The 10,145-nt window shown below is 37.0% G+C and overlaps 1 pseudogene; it reads right to left on the bottom strand.

Annotated features, from left to right (window-relative positions):
- Nucleotides 1-2,064: 2,064 nt before the first annotated feature.
- On the bottom strand, nt 2,065-9,808 carry LOC141552901 (small ribosomal subunit protein uS5 pseudogene; annotated as a pseudogene).
- Nucleotides 9,809-10,145: the final 337 nt, after the last annotated feature.

Below are 10,145 nucleotides of genomic sequence, written 5' to 3' on the forward strand. Positions count from 1 at the left end.
TGGCCCTCAATTTCATGTTTCCCCAGACTTAGCTTTCTTTTACCATTGTAGAGATGTTCATCCTAGGGATATATCTCAGAAACTTCTGGTTAGGGATCCCACAATCTGGCAGTTTGGTCCATCTTTAGTAAAAAAGGTTAACCAAATTGTACAAAAGTTATTCCCACAAAATAGGATATGAGTGTTAATCTTATCATTCCAAGTCAAATGAAGCCCAAGTCTTGGAACAGGTCTCAGCAAAGCCAAAGGAAATCCTAGCTGCTTAAACTACCCATTGGATCAATAACAACCAGACAAAGGAAATGGTGAAAGCTATCCAGACTAGACAGTCAAGTCTGAGAAACTTCAGAAAAGAGATGTCCTAAGAAACTCAGGAAGGTCCTAAGAGCAAGAGAATGGTCTTAGAATGGCAGTTCTGAAGGATAAAGTCTTATCTACACACATTGAGATGGAAAAAAAATTTAAACTCTTCACTAGTTGGTAAAAATTGAGAAATATAAAATCCTGGGAATCAATATTTTTAAAATTAGTTCCTTATTTAATTTACAAATAATCTTTTGAGTCATTGTTCCAAATTTTCTTTTCCACTATGTAAATAAAAAAGATTTAAAGTCTTTCAAATAAACATATACTTTTGCACAAAAGTCTATAATTGGGAGTTGATTAGACTGATTAAACCATGAAAAATGGATTTTATTTTACTTTTAAAAAATAGACAATAGCAGTAAAGGGAAATTTTTTTATCTTATCAAATGTACACAAATGAAAAGATAATGGGATTTTATAATTATTAAAACTTTTGAACGAAGAGGAGGAGGTAAGTCCTTGAAAGTAGTCTATTTTCCTAAATTGGTTAGATATCCACTGTAAGCTGTTAATCTGCTTGCCAAAATCTTTTATTCAATGTTACTTTAAACAGTCTTAATTTTTACAACATGGAGTAGTGAGAAGTAATATGTTTTAAACATATAGAAAAGTGTATATGACTATAAACAGATTCACCTATTTAATTTTTCTCCATTTCAAGTATTCAAAAGTATTTAATTATCCCACAGAAGTAATAAAAACTAACAGTCTATAATAAGTAGCCTCTTTAGGTTGCTGCTATAAATGGAGATGTTCTAAAACTTTAACCAGTAATTCTGTATGAAGTCCTTCCTATTGATAAATCTTGGAGGGGAGTTTATGACGGTAGACAATAGATGAATCCAAATGAAAGAAATGTATTTGTTATTTCACTCCATAATGCTAGCGTAAATGCATAATGAGTTCTTCCAGTTCCCAAGCAATTTCCCTATCTATGTTAGGCTACTGTTCAATCTTGTCAGTCTGCTGGGAACAGGTGAAGACTTGATGAGAGCTCCTTGGCCATGAGTACTGAGCATTATAGTATATATAGGTTCCTTTCCTGTTTTAAACTTCTGCTGAGAAAGAGAAATATATAATGCATGACATTTAATCAAAAAGTCCTGTGGCAGAGGTGGGACAAAGAGGAAAGGTTTCATAGCAAGTTTTAACATGTATGACAATACAGTATGGTTACTGCAGAATAAAGTTATGATTCAAAGTCCTCATTTAATTTTAAAGTTGTTTGTCAAGATTCCAGCTCCAATAATCAGTCATTAAATGAGATTTATGTGCTATTCTGTCCTAAAGCAATGACAGATGACTGTCATTAAAAATGTCTCATCCTTTCCCCTTTTGCCTTTTTATTTTAAAATCAAGATTCCCCACCCTTCTGCAGTCAGAAATTCCACTAATCTTGGAGATTTAAAACCCAGAGAATACAAAGACTCCCTGGGATGGGCTTCTTTTTTCAAAGCAATTAAAAGAATACACTTCATCTCATGATGTAAGCCTTTTCACTTTCAAGACATAGGTGCATTCTGGGAGTTACCCACAAGTTCCTCACTTTTCTGAGACTACTCAAACCAACAATAATCATCCAACAAGCAGGGACAAACAGGAAAAACAATACCTCATTTATTTTTTTTAACAGATATAGTTCAGTTTATTTCTTGTTCATAAAAAAAAAATCATCTATATGGTTGCCACAACAGCTGCCTAGGTCCTCTGGATAGAAACACAAGTGTGAGTCTTCACAAGATGTTCAGTAAATTTCTGATAGGAAGACCTAGTCTGGGGTTAGATAGCTATATGTTTTGTAGATGGCATCAAAGGCAGCTTTAGCAAAGTTGCCCAGAGTGGAATACAGCCTCTTGCAGAAGTTCAGCAGTCATCAATTCCAATCATCATGAGGAGTTTCTTAGGCATAGGAGCTGAGACAATGTCAGTACCCCTAGGGGTAGGGATGAGGCACACAAGAACTAGTCCACAACGCCCAGTGACCTTGCAGGGCACTGTGTGGTGCTTGTCAGTCTTCCTCAGTAGCCTTGTCTCATAGTAACAATGGACAATTTGGCCAGAATGATGGCACCACACAAAGAGCTGTGGCCATTTCCTTGGAGCACTTGACACCCAGGCCAACATGGCCATTGTAGTTGCCAATAGCCACAAAAACCTTGAACCTGGTCCATTGTCCAGCTCTAATTTCTGATCTTCAGAACTTTCATTGAAAGAAGATCCTAGGAAAGAGATCCTAGATCTCAGACTCCTTGATAGGAAGGGGAAAAAGATAGATTTCTTCCAAAAACTTGATCTTCATGTGCTTGATTACGTAGCCCAGCTTAGTGACAAGAACCCATTCCTTATCTTTATGGCCCCTGCCATGACCTTGGTCCCACTGCTGAAGCCAGGGCCTCCTGTTCACTAGATGTAGCCTTTGTTAATTTTTACAGCTCTAATTCCTATATTCTCTAAGAAAAGGGGGAATATGAGGGTGAAGAATTTGGAAGAACTTGCCTAATGTAAAAGGTAAGGAAAAAATAAATTGAAATTATGATTTCTAGGAAGTGAATTTAAATGGTACTATGTAGACAGCTAGCCTTTGATTTCCAGTCCCATTTCCTATTGGTTGTGCTGACTGTATCTTTTACCATGTCAATGTTTTAAGCAAATCTCTAAGGACAAAAATTTCAGAGAAAATGCTGACCTGCATTGGTAAAGGGAATCTTCTATCTTAGTTCTTTATACCAGGGATTCTTTTTCCATTTGAGAGCTCCTTTTCTCTGAACAATTTTTACATGATCCCAGATATATGGGTATATAAATTAAACAAATTAAGCTTTACTGATAATAAATCATAATTTTGTGATCGCCACATTCAATTATGAGACTCCTTATGGGGCTGTGATCCACAGTTTAAGAAGCTGGTCTCTAGACTAGTGAAATCACAGGTCCAGTTCATAACTCCCTTAATTCAGATGATTGTAAATCCTAGCCAAGGTTTTTTATCTGAAATATTTGAAAAACACTGGCAGTGATATAAACAATGATATTAAGTCAGCCACTAGTGAAACATAAAAGTCAATGGTAAAGCTCTCCTACAGACCAATAGAATTTAAAGTCCTAATAAAGGTTAGAGTTAATATTACTCTTATTATCACTGCTATAATGTGAAGAATAAATTCCCTTCTGGTAGGCTGCTATGGTAATCCCATTCAAAGTAGATCTTTTGAAGGAAGCAAGTTTGTGCTGCTCCTTGTGGATTCTGCTACTTGTAGATTACCCTTACTGGAAAGCAGTGATGGACAAAGTCATGTGCAAACAGATAGTGGACTTTTTGAATTTGAAAACTATCTCTTTCCTGACTCTGTTTTTTCTTTTAATCTACAATATAACATTTTATCATGGAATATAATTGCTGGGGTTGATATAATATAATAATTCTAGAAAATCATGAGATCACACTGTATAATATGAAAATGCAAGAAAATTATGTCTGTCCCCAAATTATTATTCACATGGCCATCCATCAGTTCATAAAATATTATGGCCCTATACAAGAGATGCCACCAAATATTGGGTATATTTATTATTGCAAGACTCAAGCATTATGAATGTTCCCCAAAAAATTCTCATTAAAGATCACACTCTGTGGGATTGATACCCTGTAAAATAGAAATTTTAATCTGAAAACCATGACAACACCTATATTAGATTAGAAGGAAAATCTCTGTATTCAGACTTGTTGGTGAAGATATTTAAGATTCCTGCTTTATTTATCTGAGTCCTTTTTCTCGTTTCTTTCTGAGAATGAGGAACATATTGCTCACAGAACCAGATGGAGAGTTCTTGTGACAGAGGCAGGACAAAAAGGAGATCTTCCTAATAGGTTTTCAATATATGTTTCAAAACACTTTTTTTTAAAGACTTGGAAGTTCTCAGGTAGATTTGAACTTTTTTTATTCCCTACCCAAATTCCTCAGAGTTAATGATATTGAACCACTTTTGCCAAGAATGAATCTCGCATCTAATAAGAATGTGAGCTGGTTTTAGAAGGAAAGAGGGAAGAGACTTCTCATGTCTCTACAATTTGTTGCAAAAGTTTTGATGAGGCTTTAATCTAGCAAAACTTAAAACTGTACTATATTCTCTATAATGTTTGCCTTTTTTTAAGACATTATTTAATTTTACCATTCACAAAAATCTTGTAGAATATGTATGATCGGTAATATTGTCTCCATTTTACAGATGAGGAAACTGAGGCAGAGAGAAATTTAAGTGAATTGTTCAGTAAATATCTGAGACAAGTTTTTATAACATCAAGTTCAGCCCTTCAATCATTATACCTCAAAATACATAGTCTTTTGTTTGAAAATATCTTAAATAGATGGAACCCAGGTACATATATCTCTTAATAAAAGAAGTGTGAATATGACTTTTTCTAGGGGACACAACTCAGAGATCACATTCTTCATTGATCCCATCCTTTCCCTAGACACAATGTGTTAACATATACAGAAGAAGATACAATAACTATGTGATTCAGAAGGTATTGAGACAATTTCACCTAATTTTTGCAGGTGGGGTAAATAGCAGTAACTTCTTTTTTTTTTTTTTTTTTTTTTAATTTGTGTTATCTTTTTTATTAAAGCTTTTAAATTTTCAAAACATGTGCAAGGATAATTTTTCAACTTTAACTCTTGCAAAACCTTGTGCTCCAATTACCCCCACTCCCTCCCCTAGATGGCAAGTAATCCAATATATGTTGAACATGATAAAAATATATGTTAAATCCAATATATGTGTATATATTTATACAATTATCTTGCTGCACAAGAAAAACCAAATCCAAAGGAAAATGAGAAAGAAAACAAAATGCAAGCAAACAACAACAAGCGTAGAAAATGCTATGTTGTAACCCACATTCAGTTCCCACAGTCTTCTCTCTGGATGTAGATGGGCTCTCTTTATCACAAGAGCACTGAAACTGGCCTCGATCATCTCATTGTTGAAAAGAGCCACAGCCAGCATAATCTTGTTGCTAAGTACAACGATCTCCTGGTTCTACTTACTTCATTCAGTATCAGTTCATGTAGGTCTCTCCAGGCCTCTCTGAAATCATCCTGCTGGTCATTTCTTATAGAACAATAATATTCCATAACATTCATGTCCCACAACATTCCATACAATAATATTCCATAACATTCTCCAATTGATGGACATCCATTCAGTTTCCAAAAAGGCTGCCACAAATATTTTTGCACATGTGGGTCCCCTTCCCCCCTTTAAAATCTCTTTGGGATATAAGCCCAGTAGAATCATTGCTGGATCAAAGGGTATACATAGTTTGATAGCCCTTTGGGCATGGTTGGATCCATTCATAACTCCACCAACAATGTATCAGTGTCCCAATTTTCCCACATCCCTTTCAACATTTGTCATCTTTTCCTGTCATCTTAGTTAATCTGATAGGTGTGTAATTATACTTCCGAGTTGTCTTAATTTAACAATAACTTCTGTAGGTAGAATAAAATGCCTAATCATCAGGGAAAAGCATTGACTTTGGAGTCATGGAACCTAAGTTCAAAGTCTATCTCTGATACTTAATCTCCATGAGATCTCAAGAAAGCCACTTAATTTCCAAAGGAACCTAGTTCCCTTATTTGTAAAACTAATGGATTAAATTCAATGGCTTTTTGAAATATAGAAACAATGGTTTCTATCCAGTCCAGGGTCTATGGGGACAGTTAGGTGACATAGTAGATAAGAGTGCTGGTCCTGGAAATACTGTGTGACCCTGGGCAAGTCACTTAACTCTGACTCAGTTTCCTCATTTGTAAAATGAGCTGGAGAAGGAAATAGCAAGCCACTCTAGTATCTTGGCCAAGAAAATCTCAACAAAAACGCAAACAAAACTGGAAAACAACTGAATAACAACAGGTCTATTGTCGTATGATCCTAATTTGAGTTCAGCAAATTTCCTACCCTCCATAATCTTTAGCTTTTCTCATGAATCACAAGGACACATATTCCCTGCCCTGAGGATCCCCTGGCATGCTCTTCTCTAAAAGACCTAAACTGAGCTCTGAACACCCTGACTCAAACAATTGGGAAGACATCAAACCTGGTTAACAGTCTTTCATTATTGCTCTCTTCTTTAATTAATTAAGGCATGGAGGAAGAGGACAATAGTACCCAGCTCACGATATTACTCCCAGTACAATTGTCAGAGCAGATTCCAAGGCACCACAAAGGCAGTATCACTAACTCAGCATTTGTTTCAGTGCAAGCCATGCTCTAGCACTATTTGGGACAGATACAATCGTTTTTCTTTAATCCATTGTGCTCCCCACTTAAGATTCTTACTGGAAAGTATCAGAAAATAACACATGGATCACATATATTTCTCTACAACTAAGGGAGGAAAAGTCCTAGCTCCCATATAGTGTTCATAATAACAATGAATGTTAGGTATATGATGACTTTATTTTGCCCCCATGAAAATGCATTAAATACTATTTCCCCTAAACAATATAATTCTTCTTCCCCTCTAAGAAGTCTTACATTCATTCTAGGGCTCTATTCAGTCCCCCAGATTGATAATACCATACTGTGATTTAGACTTCCCTTAGAAAAGAAACAACTTGAAGTTGTTAAGGGTGTTCCCTCTTTTGCCTCCACTCATTCTGCATACATAGAGACGTTAGTCATTCTACTCTCATTTTATGGAAGCAGATAGGTCTCTGAAAAACTTGGGAATTGATTGTTAGACATGGGAAACCCTGGCACATGGTTCCCCCACATGAACTCATCATCAAAGAACCCTCATTAAAGAAGGTGCTGTGCTCTATAAGCAAAGCAGAATTGAAGTTCTTCAAAAGAAGTGCAAGATGCACACATTTAGAGAATCCATCCTAGATCTTCACATGAACTATTTATGCCTAACCTGTGAGAGAGCATTCCGAATTCTTATTGATCTGATCAGCCACATCAGATATACTGTAACTTAACTTTAAAATAGTGAGGTCATTGTGGTCTTCTTCAAGAATAAAGGACAACAACCAACCAGGTTTCCAGACTTATGGAAGTACCCTATGGGCTTGGATTCTCCTGAAAGGGAAATTAATATAAAGATGCAAGAAAGGTAGTTGCCCTTCCCACAGAATCTTAGGAGAGGGCAAAATTAAGAGGTTTGTTTCTTTGTATTTTGGTACTGTCCTTCTGGCCTTAGCCAAGAAGCTGGTACTTCCCAGGAATTCTTCTTACAAAAATGAGATGAAGCCATTGAAGGCATGCTTGTCAAATGTTGAGAGGGGTAGCTAATACCAAATACTTACTTGGATGCTAGGACCAGAATAAAAAAATTAATTATCTTGATAGATTAGGACAATGGGGGGAATTGAAGGAATTAGCTAATAATGGCTAACATTTATATAGTGTTTACTATATGCCAAGCATTGCACTGAGTGCTTTATCTTAAATGAGATAATAATTAATTATAAGTTATCTCAAATAAGATAATAACCTCATACAATTTTGGATTAACATTCTGGAACAATAGTTAAATAATTTACTAAAAGGACTAGAACTACGATTTCTTCCTTAATCATTCCCCTTAAGGAATCCTTCAATCCTTGAGTAGAAAATAGAATGCTACCTTGAAGTTTATGTCGGTGCTAATCACTCCAGCAGAGGTAGGGAAGCAACACTTTTACCTAGATGGGAGTTAAGTTTGATTATCATCCTTGAAATATTTTAGTCTTTGTTCTTTACCTTTTATATATTTAACTACCAATAAAGAAAAGTTCAAAAAGATTTTTAAGTTAGAGAAATTTTTTAATATTCTCAGTTGAACTAAAAAGGAGGCTCTTTAAATATGTCCAACACTGAGCATTAGTCTTGAAGCCAGAAAGACTTGAGTTCAAACCTTATTTCTGCCATACTGTACCTGTGTAGCCCAAAGCATAATATTTTCCCTCTCAGTGCTCCAGGAAGCTTTCCAAGACTATACATTTCAAAGAAGGTGCTCAGGCTACATTGGTAGAAGGAGATTTCATTGCCAATGAAATCACAAGTCCAGTCCTTATCCCTCTCCCACAAGTATAAAATGGGTGAAGTTTGATTAGACAATGTATCCTAAGGAAAATGGAAAAGACCTGGGGATTTTACTATATTAAAAGGGAAAGGGGAGAGAAAACAAGTGTTTATCTATGAATCCTAAGTTCCAGGCATATAGTAAGCACTTTTACAATATTATGTCACTTGACCCTCATAACCCTAGGAGTTAGATGCTATTACTATCTTCATTTTACAGTTGAGGAAACTGAGGCATACAGGGTTTGGGTGACTTGGCCAAGGTCATGCTGTTAAGTGTCTGAAGCTGGATTTGAATTCAAGTATTTTCTGGCTCCAAATCCAATGCTCTATATTCTGTACCACTCAGAAAGTTCACTATGGATAAATAGTACAGCATGAAAACGTCCAAAGCTAACTCTACCCCCTAGATTTCATTAAAAGAGGCTCTCATGTATTGCTATGAAATTCACATCCGAAAGAAAAGATCCATTTCCCAGGAGTCCTTTTTCTGTGTAAAACTAGCAAGGGTTAAGAACTGCACCATGGGACTCATTATCACTGTTCCCAAGTGCAAGAAAAACTGTGGCAAGGCACTAGGAGAAACATGTCTCAATAATGCTGCTTGGGGGCACCTTTCTCATAATATCTTAATCCTCTCTCACTCCCCTTCCACCTACAAATTAAAGCTTATGCTAGAAACCTCTAGGCATTAGCACCAGACAAATCACACAACCAGCCAGGGATACACAACTGATACTTCTTAATCCCTAACAACTAGCTCCCAGTGACTCACACCCCTTCACCTGTTCTGCCTGCTTTCCCTCCGGCGCTAAGGCAATCGCTCCAAGCCCAATACTAACTCCCCAGCCATACTCCAACTTCTGCCCACTGTGTGTAATATGGGAAAATTTCACCCACCTATTCCTAGAATCAGGAGACTATTCTGTAGCTTCTTTATAGTTGGGAGAGAGGAAGGGGATGGAGAGAGAGTGAACAACCAAAGACAGGTAGGGGCTCTCTTCAGATTAAGTGCTCAGCTGCTGCCTTTTCAGTCTAACAGTGTGCTGTCCTTGGCTCACCTGTCTGTCTCTCCCTGGGTGATTCAGGGGTAAATGTGTCACAGGAAACTCAGGAGGAGTTAGGACTCTCTACTATACCTCGGGATGTTCCCTTTGTCCTCCCACCCATTTCCCACCCCCATTTCTGACACAATGAGGTCCACAATCTTCTGGGTTTAATTTTTCCCCTTTCCTAAGCATCCTCTTGTTTCATGATTTTCTATACTGCCAATTTTTCTTCTCCAGATGCTGTGGCTCCTCATCCCTCTTCTTTCTATACCTTTCACCTGCAGTTGCTTTTCCTCAGCCTGCACCCTCTCCTTCTCCATATTCAGTTGATTATTCTTGCACAGTAATTGGCTTTTGCTTCTCTAAGGTGTGAGGCATTGTCTGTCAACAAGCAACTCAGCCTTTCCCTTAGTAACACCTTACCCCAAATCTAAATGATGTCACCTGTTGTTCAAGGATGCAGCCTCTCCCAGGACCTCCCTTGGGCTGAAGAATTGGTGCACAATTTCTTGCCACTCTCAGACTTTACATGGGACACTCTCCCCCAATGATCGTGGACTCAAATTACTGTTGTTACAAAGGATACAAAAGGAACCTCACTTGTTCCTATCCATGGTGCAGATATTACCTGTATTCCAGTGTGTTGTGTGAGATGGG

The sequence above is a fragment of the Sminthopsis crassicaudata genome, chromosome 2, assembly GCF_048593235.1.
Source record: "Sminthopsis crassicaudata isolate SCR6 chromosome 2, ASM4859323v1, whole genome shotgun sequence".
Lineage (NCBI taxonomy): Eukaryota > Metazoa > Chordata > Mammalia > Dasyuromorphia > Dasyuridae > Sminthopsis > Sminthopsis crassicaudata.